The sequence below is a fragment of the Sciurus carolinensis genome, chromosome 10 (genome assembly GCF_902686445.1).
Source record: "Sciurus carolinensis chromosome 10, mSciCar1.2, whole genome shotgun sequence".
NCBI classification, from domain to species: domain Eukaryota; kingdom Metazoa; phylum Chordata; class Mammalia; order Rodentia; family Sciuridae; genus Sciurus; species Sciurus carolinensis.
Window position 1 is genome coordinate 110,298,913 of NC_062222.1, and position 26,527 is coordinate 110,325,439.

Here is a 26,527-nt window from a genome sequence, read left to right on the forward strand (position 1 = left end):
CCTTTTCTTTTATATATTTTGAGATAGGGTCATACAAAGTTGCTCAGGCTGGACTTGAACTTGTGATCCTCTGGCCTTGAGCTTGTGATCCCAAGTCACTGGGGTTACAGGTGTGTGCCACTATACCCAGTTCAGCTACAAATATTCTGTCATGTATTTCTGAAATGCAAAGACACTGATCACAAGACCATAATCTCACCTAAGATTTTTAACATCAGAGTTAACAATTCCTTAATACAATCAAATGTCTATTTAGTGTTCAAATTTCCAATTATCTACTATGTTTCTATTTTCTTTTTCAGTTTGCTTGAATCAGGAGCCAGGTTGCTAAGTTTCCTTTAATCTGTAGGTTCTGCCTCAATTTTCTTGCACTTTCTTTGTTGAAGACACGGACTCACCTGTCCAGTAGGCTTTCTCATAGTCTGGATTTTGCTCATTGCATCTCCGGTATCCTTTAACCTGTTCTTGCTCCTATATTTCCTGTAAGTTCATGTTATTATGATTTTCTCTTGTGATCTTTCCCTCACTGTACCGTGAACTCTTGCAGGACAGCAATGTTGTCTTGTTTATCTTTGCCTATGCAGAGCCTAACACTGTAAATACCTAATAAATGGCTAAAAAGATGAATATAGTTAAACAGCTGTTGGTTCTTTTCTTATGTAAGAATTGGAAGACTCTAACATCAGGGTACCTGGGACCGGATATGGTTTTAACCTTTATTCCTTGGGGAACCGTAGGCAAGTCATTTAACCTTTTCTTGTTCCAAAAATGGAAATAATCGTTGTGTCCACCTCGTAGGAGTGAAGTGGCTTAAAGTACATGTAAAATGGTTAACAGTGTCTGGCAGAGTAGGTTGGCTATTATTAGGAAAGCTCTCCTGGCTTGACATTCTGTATTACTTAGGATAGACTAAGTCAAGTTAAAGCAATCACTTAATCCACAAATTTCAGGATTTGGTCAAAGAAAATCCTGTCATTTGACCAGCGTAAGTGAATGCTGTATTCCACACATCCACGCAGGGATCAGGAGGCCTCAGTCATGAGGCTCCTCCATCTCACCATGTGGCCTCTGCAGTCACCATGGAATGAGAAAAGCGTGGGGGTCACAAAATGACTCTTAAAAGCTTCTGCCTGGAAGTGGCACATGTCACTTGCACTCACATTTGATTCCCTGTCGCCCCACCAAGCTCCTTTATAATTTTTTTCTTTGAAGACAAGATCATACTAATTTGCCCTGGCTGACTTTGAACTTGGAATCCTCCTGTCTCAGCCTCCTGAGTATCTGGGATTATTAGCCATGCGCCAATGTACCTGGTAAGAATAATTCTTAGTAATTTCAATTCTTAGCTGAAGTTTAGCCACCACCACTTGATAAAACAGTCCATTCTCTTCTATGGAGAGAAGAGAATATGTTCTTCCCCACAAGACTGATCCTTAGCAATACAAATCAGATCTCAGCCCCTCTGTTTTCAATCTTCCCATGGCTTCACTGTGCACTTAAAATAAGATCTGCACCTTCTTCCCTGGGCTGGGCTTCAAAGTTCTGCTTCATGGGTCTCCTTCCCTGGTTCTCTGCTACTTTTCTCCCTCCCTCACTGTGACCAGTTAATTGTTAAAAATTAACTAGTGCAGTTCTCTGGTGCAGTTAATTGCACGTGTCAAGCAAGTGCTGGTCTAAGACCTGGACCGCTGTTGTTCTTGCCCAGAGGTTCCAGTGACAAATGTCCAAATTTCATTCAGACCTCTGCCTAAATATCAGTTAATCTGAAAGCCTTCTCTTCCTTAACGTGCTAGTAAATGTTTAATAACTGGTGATCTGGGATAAAAAAAAACCAGCCTGTTTTCATTTTCATGATATAAATGAATCCACCATGGCTGATTTCAAGCTACCATGTGACATCATCAAACGAGTTGGGAAGAAATCACAGTATCATACCTTTATGTGCTATTTTTAACAAAGATATGCTATATTACAATATTTCAGTCAAGAATGAACCTTGTACACAATGGTGGGATCAGAAAATTATAATGGATTTGAAAATTCCTTTGGCCTAATGACATCATAATTATGGAAGGTCACAGTGCCAGACACTGCTCACCTGTTTGTGGTGATGCTGCTGTGAACAAATCATTGTTTGACCGGAAATATGCATCTGCCACATCAAATTATGTGTAGTACCGAATACTTCATAATGATTTTAACTGTATAACTGCTTTATGTATTTACTGTACTTTTATCATTATTTTAGAATATATTCACCTTACTTATTAAAAAAAAGTAGCCCAGGGCTGGGGAGATAAGTCAGTTTGTAGAGTGCTCGCCTCGCAAGCACAAGGCCCTGGGTTCGATCCGCATCGCAAAAAAAAAAAAAAAGAAAAAGAAGAAACAAAATAAGTAGCCCAGCTGGGTGTATCCCTGTAATCTTAGCAGCTTGGGAGGCTGAGGCAGGAGGATCGATATCGCGTCCCCTCTGGCCGCAGAGAGAGACACGACAAATGTCTGAAGCTTTGGAAGTTTATTGTGCACAGTTCCTCTCCTACGCTTCTCTTACCCCTAGCTTCTGCGCACTCCCAGCTTCCCTTCTCCCAGCTTCTTCCAGCTCCCGCGTACTCCCAGCTTCCAGCTCAGCTCCAGCCTCTGCTGCTGCTGCCGCCGCCGCCGCTTCTTCCGCTTCTTCCGTCCCCCCTACTCTCCCACCCACCAGGCTTATATACACTTCAACCAATCAGGGGAGAGTACACGAGATAAACGCGGACAGCTGCAAGCATAGGATGGGTACACGAGGGGGGCATGCTCTAGTCACATCGTTAACTAGCCAATCATTGGAATTCGCTGGTTGTTTACTGTATAGCTGGCCGCTTTTGGCTCAGCGTCAGGCGCCATCTTGACCATGCCTAAGGCTGGGGGTCCCGGAAACCCCCACAGATCCCCCTTCTTTACTATTAAACTAAGGCTCGGGACCGTGTCTGTCTTAGGCTGAGTGGTCAGCATATGTCCTTACCCGTCATCAGAGCCTGCAGAGCATGCTGCAGCTCCTGTTTTAGGTTGGTACACAGCCACCTCCTTCATTACCCGTCTTTGACTACCGGTCCAGCATCAAGAGCCATACTAATGGGGGGCTGTTGGCCTTTAGGGCGGTCATGGCCTGATGAAAGATAATCTGATCTCTCTATTGGCTAGCTTGTAGATGCATGCCAAAATGAATGAAGAGAAGGAGGCCAAGGCAGAGGAATACCACTATAGCTCCTAAGCCTGCCCGCTGTTTGACAAATCTATAAACAGAAGAAAAACCATATAACCATATTAAATACAGAAACAATATACATCCCAATGGAGTTACAATACGGGCAACACAAAACAGCTCTCAGGGAATAAACGCATCCCAGTCCCAAAAGTTCTTGCAAGGTATCCACTTGTTCTTATAATGAGTCCATTCTCTGATAGAGTCTCTATGGTCTGTAAGGCTGCAGCTGCATTCTCGGCCAAATGATCGTTGTTATGGTTGTGTCAATGCTGCTACTGCAAGGACTGTGGTGGCAATGATCACGGCTGTTGCAATGTCAAAGCCTCTTCTGTTTCTTGATAATAGCGCTGGCAATTCTATATCTGCAACAGAAACTAGGACTGGTAGGAAGATAGAAATGTGCATCAAATTGCACGGGTGGCAAAAGAACCATTCCAGCATTGTGAGAGACAGCACACGGTTAGTGAACAGTTAAGAGGTGTTATTAGAAATGTTAGTTGGTAGAAACATAAAAGGGAGGAAATACACAAGCTGACATGGGAGGAAAAGCAATATCACAGCTAGGGTCAGCAGAACGAGTTGCTCTACTCTGGGTCTGATTTGTAATATGATTCCAACGGCAAAGTGCAGAAATTCCTCCTGTTAAAGCAAAGAAAGGCTAGAAATATCCTTGTCTCCAAAAGCAGCACGACCTGAAAAATCATCAGTAGAATTGACAGGCTTGTAGAGGAATTGGTGAAAAGCAAGAAAAGGAAGGATAAGAAATATGTTAGTTAGAAATGAAAAATATGGCCAGGCTAACAATGGCCCATAGGTTCTGGGTTTGCCTTTCCGTCTGAGTTTTTGTTATTGGAGGAAGGCTCAGACTCGCTACTGCGAGGAGGAGCAGCATCACTTGCATGCTGTAAAACTCTGGTTAGCCTTTCTGGAATCCAGACTGGAGTCTGTTGATCCTGTGGGAAAATACAAACAGACCCTCGGACCCAACGAAGGACTGGATCCGGTCCTTTCCAACAACCTGTCAGGATATCTTTCCATTTTGCCCATACTTGAGGAGTATTATGGGGATTATAATGTCGATCAGCTGCAGAATGGCCGTCCTTATCCAGAGTTAAGAAATTTAGAATGAAAAGAACTAAATTAAGTTTATCTTTAGGAGACTTGTAGGAGGCTCCTATTCCCCCTTTTTGTTTATTTAGACAATTTTTTAAAGTAAGATGTGCTCTTTCCACAATGCCCTGTCCCTGAGGATTATAGGGGATGCCAGTGACTGATTGGATGTTAAATGTTTGTAAAAACAACCGGAAGCTTTTGGAAGTATAAGCAGGACCATTATCTGTTTTAATAACTTTAGGTATGCCCCAGCCAGCAAATGCTTGTAGGCAGTGTTGAATGACATCTTTTACCTTTTCTCCAGAATGAGCGGAAGCCATAATGACCCCTGAAGCAGTGTCTACTGACACATGTACATACTTAACAGTACCAAATTCAGAAATATGGGTTACATCCATCTGCCAAATATGACCAGGCAGCAGTCCCCTGGGGTTAACTCCAAAGGATTGTACTGGAATTAAAGGAGCACAATGTTGACAATTTTTTACTATTTGTCGAGCCATACATTTAGATATAGGAAATTTTCTGCTCAAAGTAGTGGAATTTACATGAAATTTTTCATGAAAGAGTTTTGCCTGTTCCTCTATGGAAAAAACAAAAATTGATTTGGTGGCCATATCTACCAAGTCATTAGCATTGGCCAAAGGTCCTGGTAAATTAGAATGAGCTCTAATATGTCCTACATAGAATAGATGTTTACGCTGTAGGATAAGGTTTTGTAGCGTAGTAAAGTAAGAAGCTACCGTGGACATGGAAGAAATATGGGGTACCGTTTCAAGAACCTGTAAAGCGTTAACGATATATAAGCTATCAGATAGAAGATTGAATGGCTGATTATCTGCTAATTTAAAGGCTAATATTACAGCTGCAAGTTCAGTAACCTGTGCGGAGTTGGGTGGAACTATTATGGTGTGAAGTTGTTTACTGATAAGTACTGCACCTACTCCATTTTTGGAGCCATCAGTAAAAATGGTTACACAGTCTTTTAGAGGCTGGACACTAGTCACTTCTGGAAAAACTATGGGAGTATTTTTACAGAATTGAATCCAGGGATGTTGGGGATAATGGTTATTGAACTGAGCTGAAGTGGAACAATATAATACTGACCAATCATCATCATTATTAATTAGCCATTTAATTTGCTGAGTGGAATAAGGAGTTATAATAATAGACGGATGGATTCCAAAAACAGTAATGCAAGATTCTATTCCCTTGAATATTACCTGGGCAATAGCTTGGGGATATGATTGCAATGTTTTAGCCGGAGAGCTAGGGAGATTTATACTTTACAAAGGTCCTCCTTGCCAAACTATGCCAAAAGGGGTATGCTTCTCTGAGATTATGATTAAACTTAATGGTTGAGTAGGATCACAACGATCAACGTAACACTGCTGAAGTCTATTCTCTACTAGCTGCAAGGATATCCGTGCTTCAGGAGTAAGTTTCCTAGGGGAATTCAAGTCAGGATTACCTTTTAATATATCGAATAAAGGTTTTAATTCCCCTGTGGATAATTTTAAATAGGATCTGATCCAATTAATGTCACCTAAGAGTTTCTGAAAATCGTTCAAGGTATTCAATTGATCTGTCCTGATGGTCAACCTTGTTGGTCTGACTGTAGTAGCAGTGAGCCTTGTACCCAGATATTCTTGGATCTCCTCTAATTGTAATTTTTCAGGGGCTATCATTAGTCCTCTCTTTTCTAATGCTTGAGTTATAAATTGTAATGCTTCTAACAAAACTTCTTTTTCTGGATGGCAAATAAGTATGTCATCCATATAGTGATAAATCAACAATCTCTTAAACTTTTGTCTAGTAGTTGTTAACGCTTTATCTACGTATATTTGACATATAGTAGGACTGTTAGCCATACCTTGAGGCAACACAGTCCATTCGAATCTCTGGTCAGGCTGAGTGTGATTAAGAGAGGGCAAAGTAAAGGCAAATCTCCAACAATCATTTTTGTGCAAGGGTATAGAGAAAAAGCAATCTTTTAAATCCAGAATAATAGTAGGCCAATTTTTTGGTAGTGCAGTGACAAGAGGGAGTCCACATTGGATGGGTCCCATAGGGTACATTTGTTCGTTTATGGCTCTTAAATCATGTAATAACCTCCATTTTCCTGATTTTTTCTTTGTTAAGAATATTGGAGTATTCCAAGGAGAGGTAGAATGTTGTAAATGACCTGCTTGTACCTGCTCTTGTACTAACTTATGAGCTGCCTCTAGCTTTTCTTTTGTTAGGGGCCACTGTGGAATCCAGCGAGGCTTATCATCTTTCCATATTATAGGGATTGATGGTTTATCAGTGGCCCCTAGGAAAAACCCAATCCATGAGAATCATTTTTTGGTGGAAGTAAAGGCAGTGGTTGGGTAGATCCTTGGCTATGTCTTCCTAATCCTTTTTTATCATCATAATTCATATTTTGTAACATATTTCTTACAGGAGTCCCTTGGTAAATCTGGTCAGTGGTGAGTTTCATATCCATTTGCTGCAGGACGTCTCGTCCCCATAGGCTAATAGGAACATTACAGACATATGGTTGAAATATTCCTGTGTGTCCCTCTGTATCTTTCCATGATAATGAGGAAGCACTTTGATTGGGGCTTTCTGCTACTCCTAAGCCTCTCAAGCTCTGAGCTGCTGTGATCAATGGCCAGTGCTTTGGCCAGACCATTGCGCTGATAATACTTTGGTCTGCTCGCGTATCTAATAAACCTGTAAATTCCATATTTCCCACTTTTAATTTTAGGAGGGGCCTCTGTCCCATATCCATAGTAAGGTTTATTAAAGTGGTTCCTGTTGATCCAAAACCTCCTTGTCTTTTATTTGTATTTTCACTGGGCCACAAAGAATGTCGACTGGGCAATATAAGCATTTGTGCAATGCGATCCCCTGGAGAGATGACCGTAATTCCTTTTGGTGAAGAGACCAAGGCTTTTATTTGTCCAGTGAAATCAGGATCAATAACCCCTGGGTGTACTATAAGTCCTTTTAGTGTTGAGGAACCTCTACCTAGTAATAGTCCTACACTGTTCTGTGGGATTTTTTCATGCCAATCAGTATCAATCATCTGCACCCCCATATCTGGGGTTAGTATGAGTCTGGAGGTGGCACAGATGTCCAATCCGGCACTTCCTGAGGTGGCTCTGCGCTCCCCTTCTCTGTGGGAGGATACCACCGTCGGGGAACTTGTTGAATTACCCCGTATATTTGTTGCGGGCCCCGGGGAGGGCCCTGTCTCCCGTTTTTTTGAAGTTCAGGATTCGACCCTAGGAAATTATCCTCCCTATCTCTAATAGGCTGACAGGCATTATTCCAATGACTTCCTCTTCTGCATCTTGGACATAGCCCTGGGGCATAAGGTGTAACAGATTTTACTATAGTTATCTCTTATCTTTTGTTAGGGCATTATCTCCTTGCTGCTGATTTTGTGCATGTATTGGCCTTCTCCTATTAACATCTCAACATTTCTATTGGGAAACCTTGCCACTATGTTTCTGCAAGCAGTTTCAACAGCTATTTCTTGCCACTGAACTTCTCCAATTAGACATTGTCCTCCAGATAACACTGCTCTGCATACCTGTTTCCAATAGTCTTAACTGCGTCTTTAAAGTTTTTCTAATGGTTGATGGTATCTCCATTTGCTCCTCAAATACAGGCAGGTTCTACAAATTTTGAAGCTCTTTCTATTAGGCTTAGGTTTCTCCTACCTTTTCCCCTTGTTCCTAAGTTTTCACTACCACTTGGTTATTTATTTTTTGGGGGTTCTTTTATGTTAGACTTAGTTCCCTTTTTTCCCTTGTTCTTAGATTTTTTGAGCAATTATTCTCTAGGTCACCACCACTCAATCTTTCCTCACTTTATTCTCTTTAAGGGTTCTTTTCTGTTACTATTAGATCCTGTTCATGAAGATCCCCCTTGTGGCACACTAAGCAGTTTTTCTTACTTAGCTTTTTTTTTTTTTATCCTTTTAATGGCGTCCCATTGTTTTTTAATAGTTCCCTGAGGGGTTGCTGCATTCAGACCCCATTGTTACTAATTTGAATAGCTTTAGTTATGGCAATTACAATAACAAACAGTAGCCTAGCCACCAGGAGCAACAAAATTACTGAAGGGAAAACTATCAAGTGCGCATTAAAATTTTTATAGCGGCTTTTCACGTACTACCTAATTGGACCGCTTCAAACGTGTTTCTACTTTCACTTTAATTAGACCACGTTCCACGCGTCAGGACCGCTGATGGCGTGTCCCGATACCCCCCAACCCGCGTTCTACGCGTCAGGATCACGATACCCTTCAACCCGCGTTCTACGCATCAGGACCGCTGATGGCGCGTCCCGATACCCGCGTTCTACGAGTCAGGATCCCGATACCTTTCAACCGGACCGCACTCCGCGTGTCCCCAGGACCGCCAATGGCGCATCCTGACACCCTTTAACTTTTTTATAACCGGTTTAACTTGTATACAAAAAAATTTTTTTCAAATATCTTACCTTGTTTTCTTTTATAAGGCCTTCATCTTCCCGGGTTTCGGCACCAGTTATCGCGTCCCCTCTGGCCGCAGAGAGAGACACGACAAATGTCTGAAGCTTTGGAAGTTTATTGTGCACAGTTCCTCTCCTACGCTTCTCTTACCCCTAGCTTCTGCGCACTCCCAGCTTCCCTTCTTTCAGCTTCTTCCAGCTCCCGCGTACTCCCAGCTTCCAGCTCAGCTCCAGCCTCTGCTGCTGCTGCCGCCGCCGCCGCTTCTTCCGCTTCTTCCGTCCCCCCTACTCTCCCACCCACCAGGCTTATATACACTTCAACCAATCAGGGGAGAGTACACGAGATAAACGCGGACAGCTGCAAGCATAGGATGGGTACACGAGGGGGGCATGCTCTAGTCACATCGTTAACTAGCCAATCATTGGAATTCGCTGGTTGTTTACTGTATAGCTGGCCACTTTTGGCTCAGCGTCAGGCGCCATCTTGACCATGCCTAAGGCTGGGGGTCCCGGAAACCCCCACAGATCGAGAGTTCAAAACCTGCCTCAGCAACAGCTAGTTGCCAAGCAACTCAATGAAACCTTGTCTCTAAATAAAATACAAAAAAGGGCTGGGGATATGGCTCAGTGGTTGAGTGCCCCTGAGTTCAATCCCTGGTACCCTGCCCCTCGCAAAAAAGTAGCCAGGCACAGTGGTGCATGCCTGTAATCCCAGCAAGTCAGGAAGTTGAGGCAGGATGATCACAAGTTCAAAGCCAATCTCAGCAACTTCGCCAGGCCCTAAGCAGCTTAGCAAGACCCTGTCTCAAATTAAAAAATAAAAAGAGGGGCTGGGGAGATAGCTCAGCCGGTAGAGTGCTTGCCTTGTAAGCACAAGGCCCTGGGTTCGATCCCCAGCACCCAAAAGAAAATAAATAAATAAATAAAAAATAAAAAGAGTTGGGAAAGTAACTTAGTGGCAAATCATCCCTAGGTTCAATCCCCAGTGGCTCCCCCACCCACCAAAAAAAAAGTTTAGCCAGCTTGGTGGCTATATGCCTATAATCCTAGCATTTGGGAGGCTGAGGCAGGAGGATTGCAAGTTCAAAGTCAGCCTGGGCTACTTAGCGAGAACTTGTTTCAAAATAAAAAAATAAAAAGGGCTGGGGATGTAGCTCAAGAGTAGAACATACCCCTGGATTCAATCCCCAGTACAAAAAAAATTTTTTTTTCCCTGTAAATAGGTGAAATAGCTGTGCTGTTATGTGTTACACTGGCAGCAGGCCTATGTACCTTGTGTCTTCCTCATCTCCTGAAACACATTTTCTCTCATGCTTGATTTAATTTCAAGTTCTTTGTTCATCATAAGACACATACACACACTTGTATTATATATTATGGCATATGTATATATATATATATATATATATATATATATATATATATATATATATATATATGTCAGGGACCAAGAAGTTCTCATTCTGAGAACATTCTGACCTTTACAATAAGCAGCAGCGCCCCTCCCCCCCCTCTCCTGGCTGATAATTCTGACAGTATGGCGCCTATGGCGCCCACGGCTTCTCTTCCGGGACTACACTTTCCCGCCGGCGCAAACTTCACCTTCCCGCCAGCGCGAATTTGCACCCTATCAGGAACCCAGCAGAAGAACACAACCAACCAGGCTGAACCTCGTCATACCCCTTATTCCCTGAGCATATAAATACCCCTGTGTGAACAATAAAAATTTGCAGCTTGATCAGAATTCCTGTCTTGCTGCCTCTCCCTGCGTCTCTTGTCCCTTCATTCCTTCTCTCTTAGGTTTGCCGTTCCGCGTTGATGTCCCGCGGGTCGGGACATATATATACATGTATATGTATTTCATGGTGTGTGTGTGTGTGTGTGTGTGTGTGTGTGTGTGTGTGTGTTTGTGTATATATATATATATTTATCCCTCACAGCCTGGGTGCATAGTAGGCTACACCATTTCGGTCTGTGTAACTAAATGCTTGGTTGTTCACCCAATGACGGAATCATTGTGTATCAATGATGTATATACCACTTTGACACATTTCTCAAAACATATCTAGTCATTAAGCAATACATGACTGGAACATAAAGAGTATAGTTAATGGTAACAAGTAGTAAACAAAACAGAAAATGGTGAATTGAGGCATTCATTATGTTTTTAACATAATGTATTTACTTGTGGCTTATCTGACTTAATTTTTAATTCTGCCTGTGTTTCATATCTGGCTTGTGAGTTTCCTAAACACGTTCTCGTGAGCCCTCATGAACTGGCAGGAGCCGTCACCCACATGGTACTAACACTCTTATGCACCTACCCCTTATTCCACTTGATTTTTCTTCATAGTTTTATCACTGCATGCCATGATGTTATAAATGATTTTTTAAAATACTGTCTGTCTGTCCTACCCTTTTGTTCTGACCTAGAACAATGCTGGGTTCATAATACATATGCAATAAAAGTTTGTCAAAGAATGAATCACTGGGTCCCCTTACATCCCTGAGTAATAAATTAAAATATACTAATAATACAATATACAGGTATAAAACGATGTCAAATATTTCTCTTAAACATGCTAAGCTCTTTGAATTTAGCAAAGAAAATGAAGTTAGGCCTTCTCTAGGGGCCTAACTTCAAGGTTGATGGGAGAATGAGTAAATTATGTGCCAATAGACTTTATCAGTGTACTCATTGCTGGCCATAAACCCGAAGTACACCAACAGTGAACATTTCTGCAGACCAGCAGGCATTCAATGGACTTCCTCAGTGAAAATTTAAAGTATCTATTATTTATACCTATTTTCATTACATTCACGAAATTGTCTAATTTTCTCTCATTATTCATTTTAATAATTCCTTGCACTTCAGTTCCCATTAGGTTTTCTGATCATTAAAAATTAATACCAGGGCTGGTTGTGTCCCCTGCTTCCTCTTTCCTCTTTTTCCTCTGATGGTGCCCAGCTGCCTAGAACTGCCACCCCACCAACCTTGCCTGACGCAACTAGATTTCAAGGCACGTGTCATTTGTTCTCTTTAGGCTATGGTACCACTGAGGCATCCATCATTGTGTCCTTTTCCTGAGGTATTTGGGTGTTTCATCAGGCGTTAATGATCTGGTGAACCTAGGAAAGCTCTGTCTTAAATCACTGAGAGTTTAGTTTCTACTTGATCAGAGGAATGCCCAAGTCACATCAGAATGTGCAGGACAAAACCCTGAAGAGATTCACGTTTGGAAACTTCAATGCTCTCTAAAGTGTTAGCATGCAGAGCAAATCCAGCTCTATAAAGAGCCGGATTGAGGAAAATTAGCAGGGTATTTTGTTTTTGCTTTTCCTGAATACTACGTGATTCCTGATGTTTTGGAAACATCACTGTCTCAGCCTTGCCTTTTAGGTCAGAACCCACAGAACTCAGAGGGTCTGCTTGGGTAGCCCCTGGGGAGATGATTGTACAAAGTTGCCTGAACATGGTATTTTTGTTTTTCATCAGAATTACTCTGATCTACCACCTTCTCTTCTCATCTCTCATTTCTAGTTCTACCTGCATTAATGTGGAACATCTGTACCTTCTGAACTGAGCAGTATTAGAAAGGAGACCTAGGTGCACTAATTTTTTTTATTAGTTCTTTTAGATATAGTAGAGTGTATTTTGACATGTTATACAAACATGGAGTATAACTTTCTAGTTAGGACCCCCATTCTTGTGGTTGTACAAAATGTGGAGTTTCACTGTGCCGCTTGCCGCTGCGGGACAAACCACACGTACTCTTCAGAAGTTCATGAAGCAGCTTCTGCTTTATTCGGATAACACCCTCAATATATAAGCAGTCTCGTGCATGTGCAATTGTAACCAGATATGTCCATCCAATCCTATTAAAGGTCAAGCGATCACGAGCTCAAGCATACATGTAAGGTATATCTGTCCACGCGCTAGGCGGCTGAGCTAATTATCATACAGCCAATGGTAAACACTTCCTGTTTTCTCAAGGCGCATTCAGCACGCCCCTTGGCTCTCTGCCAGTCGCCATCTTTGGATGCATGTGGCATAACCCTGGGCCCCGGGTCTCACCCGCCACACACTGGTGGTGTGTTCATATATGAACATAGCAAAGTCATGTCCAATTCATTCTATTGTCTTTCCTATTCCCATGTCCCCTCCCTCCCTTATCGTGTGTTAGTATTTGCATAACAGAAAGAACATTCCGCCTTTGGTGTTTTGAGGACTGGTTTATCTCACTTACCACGATAGTATCCAGTTCCATTCATTTACTGGCAAATGCCATAACGTCATTCTATTTTTATGACTGAACAATATGCCAATGTGTCTATATACCACATTTTCTTTATCCATTCATCTGTTGAAAGGCATCTAGGTTGGTTCCACAGCTTAACTATTGTGAATTGAGCTGCTATAAACTTTGATGTGGCTGCATCATTGTAGTATGCTGATTTTAAGTCCTTTGGGTATGTAGCAATGTGTGGGATAGCTGGGTCAAATGGTGATTCCATTTCAAGTTTTCTAAGGAATCTCCATATTGTCTTCCAGAGTGGTTGCACCAATTTGCAGTCCCACCAGCAATGTATGAGTGTATTTTTTCCCCACTGTTGGCATCAGATCTGCTATTTTGCTACTGCCATTATTCTCCCTCCCCAACACCACTTTACAACCCAGATTGTTAGCCCTGTGAACTTCCTCACCAGCCATTGGTCCGTTGTTATTAGCCAGTGAAATTCCACTGCTTAAGAATGCTCCCCCACCATTCTCTCTCTCTCTCCTCCTCGCTTTCATGCTCTCTCCTCCTCGCTTTTCACCCTCTCTTGCGTGCCTGCACTCTCTCTCTTTCTCTCATTTTCTCTCTCTCACCCTGCAGGGAGATACTCTGCCTGTCCATTTAATAAAATCTCTTGCGTGACTTCCTGCGTCCGGGGTGGTTTCTGGGTGCTTTCGCCCACATCGTCACCAACATTTATTGTAACTTGTATTTTTGATAATTGTCATTCTGACTGGAGTGAAATGAACCTCAGTATGGTTTTAATTTGTATTTCTCTAATTGCTAAAGATGTTGAACATTTTCTCATATATTTGTAAACCATTTGTATTTCTTCTGTGAAGTGCCTGCTTGGTTCCTTTACCTATTTATCGATTGGTTATTTATTTATTTTTTTGGTGTTAAGTTTTTTGAGTTCTTTATATATCCTGGAGAATGCTCTATCTGAGGTACAGGTGATAAAGATTTTCTCCTATTCTGAAGGCTCTCTCTTCACGTTCTTGATTGTCTCCCTTACTATGAAGAAGCTTTTTAGTTTGATACCATCCATTTTTTGATTCTTAGTTTTCTAGTACTTCAGGAGTTTTGTTGAAGAGTTGGTTCCTAGGCCAACACGATAGAAAGTTGGGCCTACATTTTCTTCTAGTAGGCACAGGGTGAGAAATAGTCCTTGAAATTCTAGCCAGAACAATTAGGCAAAAAAAAAAAAAAAAAAAAAAGAAAAGAAAAGAAAGAAAGAAATTAAAGGGATACAAATAGGAAAAGAAGAGCTCAAACTATCCCTATTTGCCAATGACATATTTAGAGTATCCAAAAAACTTCTAAAACTCATAAACAAATTCAGGATAGTAGCAGGATATAAAATTAACACCAATAAGTCAATTGCATTTCTATACAACAATGATGAATCAGCTGAAAGAGACATCAGGAAAACTATTCCATTCACAATAGCTTCAAAAACAACAACAACAACAAAAACTTAGGAACTGATCTGATAAAAGAGGTGAAAGACCTCTACAGAACATTAAAGAAAGAAATTGAAGAAGACCTTAGAAGATGGAAAGATCTCCCATGTTCTTGGAGAGGCAGAATTAATATTGTCGAAATGGTCATACTACCAAAAATGCTACACAGATTTAATGCAATTCCTATTAAAAAATCAAATGATGTTCTTTATAAAAAGAGAAAAAGCAGTCATGAAATTCATTTGGAAAAATAAAAGACTCAGAATAGCCAAAGAAATCCTCAGCAAGAAAAGGGAAGTGGGAGACATCATGATACCAGACTTTAAATTACACTATTGAGCTATAGTAACAAAAACAGCATGGTATTGGCACCAAAACAGATATGAAGACCAACTGAACACAATAGAAGACACAAGAGACAAACCCACATAAATACAGCTATCTTATACTACACAAAGTCACCATTAACATACATTGTAGAAAAGATAGCCTCTTCAACAAATGCTGCTGGGAAAACTGGAAATCTACATGTATGTGTGCTATTAAAAGAATATTGGGCGCTAGGGTTGTAACTCAGTAGTAGAGTGCTTGCCCTGTACATGTGAGGCACTGGGTTCAATCCTCAGTACCACATAAAAATAAACACAAAATAAACACATAAAAATATATCAAGTCGGGCGGGGGAGATAGCTCAGTACCACATAAAAATAAACACAAAATAAACACATAAAAATATATCAAGTCGGGCGGGGGAGATAGTTGGTAGAGTGCTTGCCTTGCATGCACAAGGCCCTGGGTTCGATCCCCAGCACCACAAAAAAAAAAAAAAAAAAAAAAAAAAAATCATGTCCATTTACAACTAAAAAATATTTTTAAAAATAGAACATTGGAAGTTGGGGCTGTAGCTCAGTCATAGAGTGCTTGCCTCACATGTCCAAGGCACTGGGTTCCATCCTCAGCACCACATAAAAATAAGTAAATAAAGATGTGCCTATCTACAATTAAAATATTAAAAAAAGAATATTGACCTTGAACTGTGTATCAAATATAACCCACAAATTATATATATTTATGTGCATATGTGCATTTATATGATTTATGCATCTTCTATATATATGCATGTGTGTGTGTTTGTGTGTGTGTGTGTATATATATATATATATACATTTTTTGTATATATATTTTGTATTTTTTTCCATGTGTGTGTGTATATATATATGTATATATATATATACATTTTTTGTTGTATATTTTTGGTGATGTTGGGAATTGAACCCATAGCCTAATGCGTGCTAGGCAAGTGCTGTACTATTGAACTACATCACCAACTCACACAACTCATAATTTAAGGGGTACTATACAGCTTAAACTTTCTTTTCTTTCTTTTTTGTTACTGAAATTGAACCCAGGGGTGCTTTACCATTGAGCCATATCCCCAGTCCTTTTTAATTTTTTTTTTTTTTTGAGACAGGGTCTCATTAAGTTTCTGAGGGCCTCAATAAGTTTCTGAGTCTGGCTTTGAACTTGAGATTCTGCTCTCTCAGCCTAAGGTGTGCACCATTGCTCCTGGTTTAAATTTATTAAAATACTTTAGTGTTTAACCCAAGGTGGGAAAAAAAAACAACACCTTAAAATCTATTGACTTTCCCATTCTAATTACTGTTCAATTTTTTTCTAATCCCATTTTCTTTCAGTGATTTAAGTATTCAATCTCTCTTCCTCTCTTTCTTTTTTTCTCTGTCTCTTCTACTGTAGAGATTACATGAGCATTTAGATGACTCACACATCTATTTCCTTGCAGAAGGATTATGGACCTACCCTTTGTCCTTTGTGAGGGACAATTAGGGTTCTTAGTTCCCTCTCAATGGTAAGGAAACAATTGTTTCTCAATAAACATCAGACCCTATGTTCACATTTGGTTTTACAAAATGTGCTGTGACTAGCACAGAGATAAATATTTCTGCAGAAGTCTGCACAGGACAAAAATGTCCACACTTCTTTAATACTAGTAATTATCTATTCTTAAAAATACTGAGTCAGTCTGACTTGATGAAATCTTATTAAAATATGGTTTGACAACTATAATTTGCTCTACTCAGGTTACTCTTCAAATTAAAGACTTAGATAATTATATACTTAGCACTTAAATAATTAAAGCTTTTCAGTTAATTTGAACATTTCTGTATGTTGGATGACCCACTCCATAGTTTTATGTCTTAATATTCACTTACGTTTTTATGTAGATTTGTGTCTTAGTCCATTTGGGCAGCTATAACAAAATGCCATAGCTTGGTGGCTTTGAAATAATGGAAATAACAGTTCTGAGATGGGGAGTGCCCGATGAAAGCACAAACTGATTTGGTGTCTGCTAAGGCTGCTTCTCATAGATGGTGACTTCTCACTATGTCCTTAAATGTGGAAGAGATGAGGGGTCTCTGTGAGTCCTTTTATAAGGATACTAATTCCCAGGTCCCACCTTTTAATGTCATCATCTTGGGTTTAGAGTTTTTTTTTTTTTTTTTTTTTTTTTTTTTTATGAGGTGCTGGGGATTGAGCCCATAGTCCTAGGCAAGCTCAGCAGGTGCTCTACCACTGAGTTACATCCCACCTCCAGGAAGGTGGAAGGACTTAACATATGAATTTGAGGGGAATACCAGCATTTGGTCCATAAGCAACTTATATGCATGTATTAGTTTTTAATTTTAGTCATGGAGAAAAAAAATTCATGATCAATCAAGAAGTGTATTTTATTTTAATTAATTAATTAATTAATTAGTGCTGAAAATTGAGCCCAGGCCCTTGTACATGCTAAGCATGAGCTGTACCACTAAACTCCATTCCCAACCCCCACCCATAAAATTATCTTTTAAAATGACTTTCACGGTCATTTGCTAAAACATCAAATAGTTTAGTTTCATACACAGAAGACCAGATGCAGGAGATAGTACACCAAACAAGAAAAAATGGAATAAAAAGGTAAATAGAAAAGTCACTGACTCAACCTGGATGGCTAGACATTAAATAATAGTTTTACTACTGGTAAGTCCTGGATTGAAACTTTGCATCAGAGATAGCAGGTTGAACTGGGCTTGGTAGCACATGGCTATAATCCCAGCAAGGCTGAAATAGGAGGATTGCAAATTCAAGGTCAGCCTCAGCAATTAGTGAGAGCCTAAGCAACTGGGTTGGACTGTTTCAAAATAAAAAATAAAAAGAACTGGGTATGTGACTCAGTGGTTCAATGCCCCTGGGTTCAATCCCTGGTACAAAAAAAAAAAAAAAAAAAGCAAGTTGACCACATACACTGCCTTCCACTTCTAAAACCATTCTAAGATAGAAATAAAGGGATATTTTAGGAAGATACAAATCCACAGAGAGCATGGGGAGAGTCAGGCCATATCAACCAATCTGGAAAGTGGGAATGCACTCTGAAGAGACAACTGAACCCCAGGGTCGCAGTGGGAAAACCAAGAACAACCCAGAAAAAGACAGAATCCCTCAGGATGTGGTGGCAAACACCTGTAATCCGAGTGGTTTGGGGCTTGGGAGGCTGAGGCAGGAGGATCACAAGTTCAAAGCCAGCCTCAGCAAAAGGAAGACCCTAACCAACTCAGAGAGACACTGTCTCTAAATAAAACACAAATCAGAGTTGGGGGTGTGGCTCAGTGTTGCGTGCCCCTGAGTTCAATCCCTGTCACCCTCCCCTCAACCCCACAAAAAAATGGCAGAATCCCAGACTCTGGAAGTGGCAGACCCAAATGCTTCTGAAAGCAGAGGTGAAGGTGGGACTAAAGCCAGAAAGACTGGTTGAACATCTAAGACACAGTCAGATCCTTATTTTTCTTGCCTTCCATGTTCATGGTCGTTGCTTCTTTGCCGCATACGGGCAGCAGAGGACTGGGGATTTATTTTCTGTGTTTAAATTGAGGATTTCTTGACCAAAGAACTCAAGATTTGGATTAAAATCAGAATACCCAAGTGAAGATAAGAGGAATAGGTAAAAATTTATATAGTGAATATTGATAACACCCTAGGCTTCTTCTTTTTATTTGTTATTAATTAATTTGATTTAAATAACAAGATCTATGGATGGGTATGGCAACTCCTGTAATTTTGATTTATTTGTCTTGATAATTTTATTATTAGAGCTTTATAGTCATACATAGTAGTTGTGTCTATACATGCAGGGAATTCTATTTCAGTTCATGATCCCTGCTTTTCCCTCCTGTCCTCCCTCCCCACCCCTTTCTCCTTCCTTTACTCTGCTAGACTTTCTTTCACTCTTTTAGTTGTAGATATTTCATTGGTTCTTTCTACCTATGCATAAAGGTGAAGTTGCTGTGGTATATTTATATATGCATGTAACATGCTTTTTTTTTTTTTTATCAAGAATGCTTTTAATCCAAAATTCAAAGGAGTATAAATTATTAAATTAACATTTTTAAGAAAAATATCTTAACTGAAAACTCATTTGATTGCCATGAAACAAGACAAATTTACTTTTTATCGTTACATATTAACCTATACACATTTTGAAAAACTTAGTAAAAATGTTTTAATATGCAAATCTTACAGAGAGTGAACTGTTAAACCTTTCCTTGGAAGACACAAAGTTTCAAAGTCTTTTTTTGTTTTTTTTTTGTTAGATTTTTTTTTATTATTGTATACAAATGGGATACATGTTGTTTCTCTATTCGTACATGGAGTCAAGGCATACCATTTGTGTAATCATAAATTTACATAGGGCAATGATGTTTGATTCATTATTTTTTTCCCCTTCGCCCCCACCCCTCCCACCCCTCCCATCCCTGTTTTCCCTCTACACAGTCCTTCCTTTCTCCATTCTTACCAACCTCCTTATCCCTAACCCTAAACCTAACCCTAACCCTAACGCTAACCTCTCCAACCCCATTATATGTCCTCATCCGCTTATCAGCGAGATCATTCGTTCTTTAGTTTTTTGAGATTGGCTTATCTCACTTAGCATGATATTCTCCAATTTCATCCATTTGCCTGCAAATGCCATAATTTTATCATTCTTCATTGTGGAGTAATATTCCATTGTATATATATGCCACAGTTTCTTTATCCATTCATCAACTGAAGGGCATCTAGGTTGGTTCCACAGTCTGACTATTGTGAATTGAGCAGCAATGAACACTGATGTGGCTGTATCTCTGTAGTATGCTGATTTTAAGTCCTTTGGGTATAGGCCAAGGAGTGGGATAGCTGGGTCAAATGGTGGTTCCTTTCCAAGCTTTCTGAGGAATCTCCATACTGCTTTCCACAGTGGCTGCACTAATTTGCAACCCCACCAGCAATGTATGAGTGTACCTTTTTCCCCACATCTTCGCCAACACCTATTGTTGCTTGTATTCTTGATAATCGCCATTCTAATTGGGGTGAGATGAAATCTTAGGGTAGTTTTGATTTGCATTTCTCTTATTACTAGAGATGTTGAACATTATTTCATATATCTGTTGATTGCTTGTACATCTTCTTCTGTGAAGTGTCTGTTCATTTCCTTAGCCCATTTGTTGATTGGGTTATTTGTATTCTTCATGTAGAGTTTTTTGAGTTCTTTATAGATTCTGGAGATTAGTGCTCTATCTGAACTATGAGTGGCAAAGATATTCTCCCACTCTGTAGGCTCTTTCTTCACATTACTGAGAGTTTCCTTTGCTGAGAGAAAGCTTTTTAGTTTGAATCTATCCCAGTTGTTGATTCTTGCTTTTATTTCTTGTGCTATGGGGGTCCTGTTAAGGAAGTCTGATCCTAAGCCAACAAGTTAAAGATTTGGACCTACTTTTTCTTCTATAAGATGCAGGGTTTCTGGTCTGATTTCAAGGTCTTTGATCCATTTTGAGTTGATTTTTGTGTAGGGTGAGAGATAGGGGTTTAATTTCATTCTGTTGCATATGGTTTTCCAGTTTTCCCAGCACCATTTGTTGAAGAGGCTATCTTTTCTCCATTGCATATTTTTGGAACCTTTGTCTAGTATGAGAAAATTGTATTTATTTGGGTTTGTGTCCATGTCCTCTATTCTGTACCATTGATCTACCTGTCTATTTTGGTACCAATACCATGCCGCTTTTGTTACTATTGCTTTGTAGTAGAATTGAAGATTTGGTATTGCGATACCCCCTGCTTCGCTCTTTCTACTGAGGATTGCTTTAGATATTCTGGGTTTTTTATTCTTCCAGATGAATTTCATAATTGCTTGCTCTATTTCTGCAAGGTACATCATTGGGATTTTAATTGGAATTGCATTGAATCTGTATAGCACTTTAGGTAGTATGGCCATTTTGACAATATTAATTTTGCCTATCTAAGAACATGGGAGATCTTTCCATCTTCTAAGGTTTTCTTTAATTTCTTTCTTTAGTGTTCTGTAGTTCTCATTGTAGAGGTCTTTCACCTCTTATGTGAGATTGATTCCCAAGTATTTTTTTTTTTTTTGATGCTATTGTGAATGGGGTAGTTTTCCTAATTTCTCTTTCTGAAGATTCATCACTTATGTATAAAAATGTATTGGATTTATGAGCATTGATTTTGTAACCTGCTACTTTACTGAATTCACTTATGAGTTCTAAAAGTTTTCTGGTGGAATTTCCAGGTTCCTCTAAATATATAATCATGTCGTCAGCGAACAGGGATAGTTTGAGTCCTTCTTTCCAATTCGTGTCCCTTTAATTTCTTTGGTTTGTCTAATTGCTCTGGCTAGAGTCTCAAGGACGATGTTGAATAGAAGTGGTGAAAGAGGGCATCCTTGCTTTGTTCCAGTTTTTAGGGGGAAGGCTTTCAGTTTTTCACCATTTAGAATGATATTGGCCATGGGCTTAGCATAGATGGCCTTTATAATGTTAAGGAATGTTCCCACTACCCCAATTTTTTCTAGTGTTTTGAGCATGAAGGGATGCTGTATTTTATCAAATGCTTTTTCTGCATCTATTGAAATAATCATGTGATTCTTAACTTTAAGTCTGTTGATATGGTGAATGACATTTATTGATTTCCGGATGTTGAACCAAGCTTGCATCCCTGGGATAAAACCCACTTGATTGTGGTGCACTATCTTTTTAATATATTTTTGTATGCAATTTGCTAAAATTTTGTTGAGAATTTTTGCTTCGATGTTCATTAAGGATATTGGTCTGAAATTTTCTTTCCTCGATCTGTCTTTGTCTGGTTTAGGTATCAGGGTGATATTGGCTTCATAGAATGAGTTTGGGAGGGTTCCCTCCTCTTCTATTTCATGGAATACTTTGAGGAGTATTGGAATGAGCTCTTCTTTCAAGGTTTTGTAGAACTCGGCTGAGAACCCATCTGGTCCCGGACTTTTCTTTGTTGGTAGACTTTTGATGATCTCTTCTATTTCATTGCTTGAAATTGATTTATTTAAGTTGTGTATGTCCTCCTCGTTCAGTTTAGGTAATTCATATGTCTCTAGAAACTTGTTGATGTCTTTGAGGTTTTCTGTTTTCTTGGAGTATAGATTTTCAAAATAGCTTCTAATTATGTTTTGTATTTCACTCGTGTCTGTTGTGATATTTCCTTGTTTATTCTGAATTTTGGTAATTTGGGTTTTCTCTCTTCCTCTCTTTGTTAGTGTGGCTAAGGGTTTATCAATTTTGTTTAGTTTTTCAAAGAACCAACTATTTATTTTGTTAATTTTTCCGATTGTTTCTTTTGTTTCAATTTTGTTGATTTCGGCTCTGATTTTAACTATTTCCTGTCTTCTCTACTACTTTTGGTGTTGGTCTGCTCTTCTTTTTCTAGGTCTTTGAGCCATAGTGTTAAGTCATTTATTTATTGATTTCTACTTCTTTTGTTGAATGCATTCCATGAAATAAATCTTCCTCTAAGTACTGCTTTCATAATGCCCCAGAGATTTTGAGATGATGTGTCTTTGTTCTCATTTACTTCTAAGAATTTTTTTATTTCCCTCCTGATGTCTTCTGTTATCCATTCATCATATAATAGTGTATTATTTAATCTCCAGGTATTGGAGAAGTTTCTGTTTTTTATTCTGTCATTTATTTCTAATTTCAATCCATTATGATCTGATAGAGTACAAGGTAGCATCTCTATCTTCTTGAATTTGCTAACAGTAGCTTTGTGGCATAAAATATGGTCTATTTTAGAGAAGGATCCATGTGCTACCGAGAAGAAAGTGTATTCGTTCTTTGTTGGATGATATATTCTATATATGTTGGTTAAGTCTAAATTGTTGATTGTGTGTTATTGAGATGTATGGTTTCTTTATTCAATTTTTGTTTGGAAGATCTATCCAGTGGTGAGAGAGGTGTGTTAAAATCGTCTAGTATAATTGTGTTGTGGTCTATTTGATTTCTGGAATTGAGAAGGATTTGTTTGACGTACGTGGATGAGCCAATGTTCGGGGCATAGATATTTATGAGTGTTATGTCTTGCTGATTTATGCTTCCCTTAAGCAGCATGTAATGTCCTTCTTTATCCCTTCTGACTAGTTTTGGCTTGAAGTCCACATTATCTGAAATGAGGATGGATACTCCAGCTTTTTTGCTGTGTCCGTGTGCATGGTATGTTTTTTCCCATCCTTTCACCTTTAGTCTATGGGTATCTCTTTCTATGAGATGAGTCTCTTGCAGGCAGCATATTGTTGGATTTTTCTTTTTAATCCAATCTGCCAGTCTATGTCTTTTGATTGATGAGTTCAGGCCATTAACATTCAGGGTTATTATTGTGATATGATTTATATTCCCAGTCATTTGACTCATTTTTGTTTTTTGACATGATTTGGTTTTTCTTTATTTGGCTATTCCTTTAGGCTAGTTCCTCCCGTTGCTGATTTGCATCATTGTTTTTCATCTCTTCCTCATGGAATATTTTGCTGAGAATGTTCTGTAATGCCGGCTTTCTTTTTGTAAATTCCTTTAGCTTTTGTTTATCATGGAAGGATCTTATTTCATTGTCAAATCTGAAAGTAAGTTTTGCTGGGTATAAGATTCTTGGTTGGCATCCATTTTCTTTCAGGGCTTGGTAAATGTTGTTCCAGGTCCTTCTAGCTTTTAGGGTCTGGATTGAAAAATCTGCTGATATTCTTATTTGTTTCCCCCTGAATGTAATTTGATTCCTTTCTCTCGCAGCCTTTAAAATTCTGTCTTTATTTTGTATGTTAGGTATTTTCATAATAATGTGCCTTGGTGTGGGTCTGTTGTAATTTTGTATATTTGGAGTCCTATAAGCCTCTTGAACTTGATTTTCCATTTCATTCTTCAGATTTGGGAAATTTTCTGATATTATTTCATTGAATAGATTGTTCATTCCTTTGGTTTGTTTCTCTAAGCCTTCCTCAGTCCCAGTAATTCTTAAATTTGGCCTTTTCATGATATCCCATAATTCTTGTATATTCTGTTCATGATTTCTTACCATCTTCTCTGTTTGGCCAAATTTGTTTTCAAGATTAAATATTTTGTCTTCAATGTCTGAGGTTCTGTCTTCCAGGTGTTCTATCCTATTGGTTATGCTTTCTATGGAGTTTTTAACTTGGTTTATTGTTTCCTTCATTTCAAGGATTTCTGTTTTTTTTTTTTTTTTTTTTCAGTATCTCTAACTCTTTATTGAAATGATCTCTTGCTTCCCATATTTGCTCTTTTAACTGTTGATTGGTGCGATCATTTAATGCCTGCATTTGCTCTTTCATCTCCTCCTTCAATGCCTGCATTTGCTCTTTCATCTCCTCATTTGCTTCTCTGATTGTTTTAATTATGTACATTATGAACTCCCTTTCTGACATTTCTTCTGCTGTGCTGACATTGGGTTTTATTGATATAGTATCTAGGTTTGTTTGGGACATTTTCTTCCCTTGTTTTCTCATATTGATCAGATGTCAGTGGGACCCTGAGATATTGCAGATTTCCTCTATTGGGCTTATAGTGTCCCTGTAGATTTCCAGGGTATCACCTCCCAGCCTTCAGTAGCCTGAAGTCTTGGAGGAACTTGATAATGCAGTGCTTCTGAAGAAAGCTGTCCCTAGCCCCCTACTGGTTCCAGGGCTTGGAGCTGGCTCTGTGGGGAAAGGCTGTCACTGGGGACCTGCACCACGCAGCTGGCTGTGTGGGAGGAGCCCACCACCGGAGTGAGCAGGGGTACCTGGGGAAGACTCTAGCTGCCCCAATAAACCGCCCCAATCCGTGCCTGCCACCCAGTCCAAGCTTCACCCGGTGGGGGAGACTCACCCTGTGGCTCTATTTTAGTCTGAGTCTCCCAGTGCCTCCCCTTCTTGAGTCCTGGGTTCTGGAGCGACTGGAGATGCAGTCACCCTCTAGTCCACCATCTTGGATCACCCTGTGGAAAGAGCCTGCGGCCTGGAGTGGGCAGAGCCGCCGGGAGAAGTCTCTGGCTGCCCTGCCCTGATCCCAGAGACTGCTTGCGCGTCAAAGCTCTCCGTTGGCTCGGGGACTTGTGGCTGGCTCTGTGTAGAAAGGCTCTCACTGGGTGGTGTCCTCGAGAAGCTAGCCTTGAAAGGCGCCTCCCGCCACAGGGGTCAGGCTGCTTGGGGAAGTCCCTGACTGTCCTGTCCTGGTCCCTGAAGCCACTTGCGGACCGGAGCACACCACGCTGGCTCCGGGACTTGGAGCTGGTTCTGATCAGAAAGGCCAAGTTTCAAAGTCTTTATCCTGGAATCAGTAGTTTTGATCTGTTTTGAGTTCCAGAGTCTAGAGGCTTAGCCAAGAGGCAGTTGGATCAAAGCCTGTCTCCATGAACTGTGTCAAAAAGAGAATGGTTAATCATGTTTATTATAAATGGGGAAGCAAGACACCAATAGCATATCTGCAGCTGATGAATATGAAATATCTATATGAACATAGTGAGAAAGGATATCTTTTCTTATTTTTTTAAATTTATTTTTATTGTAAACAAATGGGACACATGTTGTTTCTGTTTGTACATGGAGTAACAGCATACAATTTGCATAATCATACATTTACATAGGGTAATGATGTTTGATTCATTCTGTTATTTTTTCCTTCCCCCCACCCCTCCCACCCCTCTTTTCCCTCTATACAGTCCCTTCGTCCTCCATTCTTGCCCCCCTCCCAACCCCCATTATGTGTCATCATTGGCTTATCAGTGAGATCATTCGTCTTTTGGTTTTCTGAGATTGGCTTATCTCACTTAGCATGATATTCTCCAATTTCATCTATTTGCCTGCAAATGCCATAATTTTATTATTCTTTTATCACAGTATCTTTTTTTTTTTTTTTTGTGGTACTGGGGATTGAACTCAGGAAGCACTCTACCAGCTGAGCTATCTCCCATCTCCCCAGCTTTATTATTCTTTATAGCTGAGTAATATTCCATTGTGTATATATATACCACAGTTTCTTTATCCATTCATCAATTGAAGGACATCTAGGTTGGTTCCACAGTCTGACTATTGTGAATTGAGCAGCTATGAATATTGATGTAGCTGTATCTCTGTAGTATGCTGATTTTAAGTCCTTTGGGTATAGGCTGAAGAGTGGGATAGCTGGGTCAAATGGTGGGTCCATTCCAAGTTTTCTAAGGAATCTCCACACTGCTTTCCAGAGTGGCTGCACTAACTTGCAACCCCACCAGCAATGTATGAGTGGACCTTTTTCCCCACATCCCCTCCAACACCTATTGTTGCTTGTATTCTTGATAATCACCATTCTAATTGGGGTGAGATGGAATCTTAGTGTAGTTTTGATTTGCATTTCTCTTATTACTAAAGATGGTGAACATTTTTTCATATGTTTGTTGATTGCTTGTAAATCTTCTGTGAAGTGTCTGCTCATATCCTTAGCACATTTGTTGATTGGGTTATTTGTATTCTTCATGTAGAGTTTTTTGAGTTCTTTATATATTCTGGAAATTAGTGCTCTATCTGAAGTATGCGTGGCAAAGATATTCTCCCACTCTGTAGGCTCTCTCTTC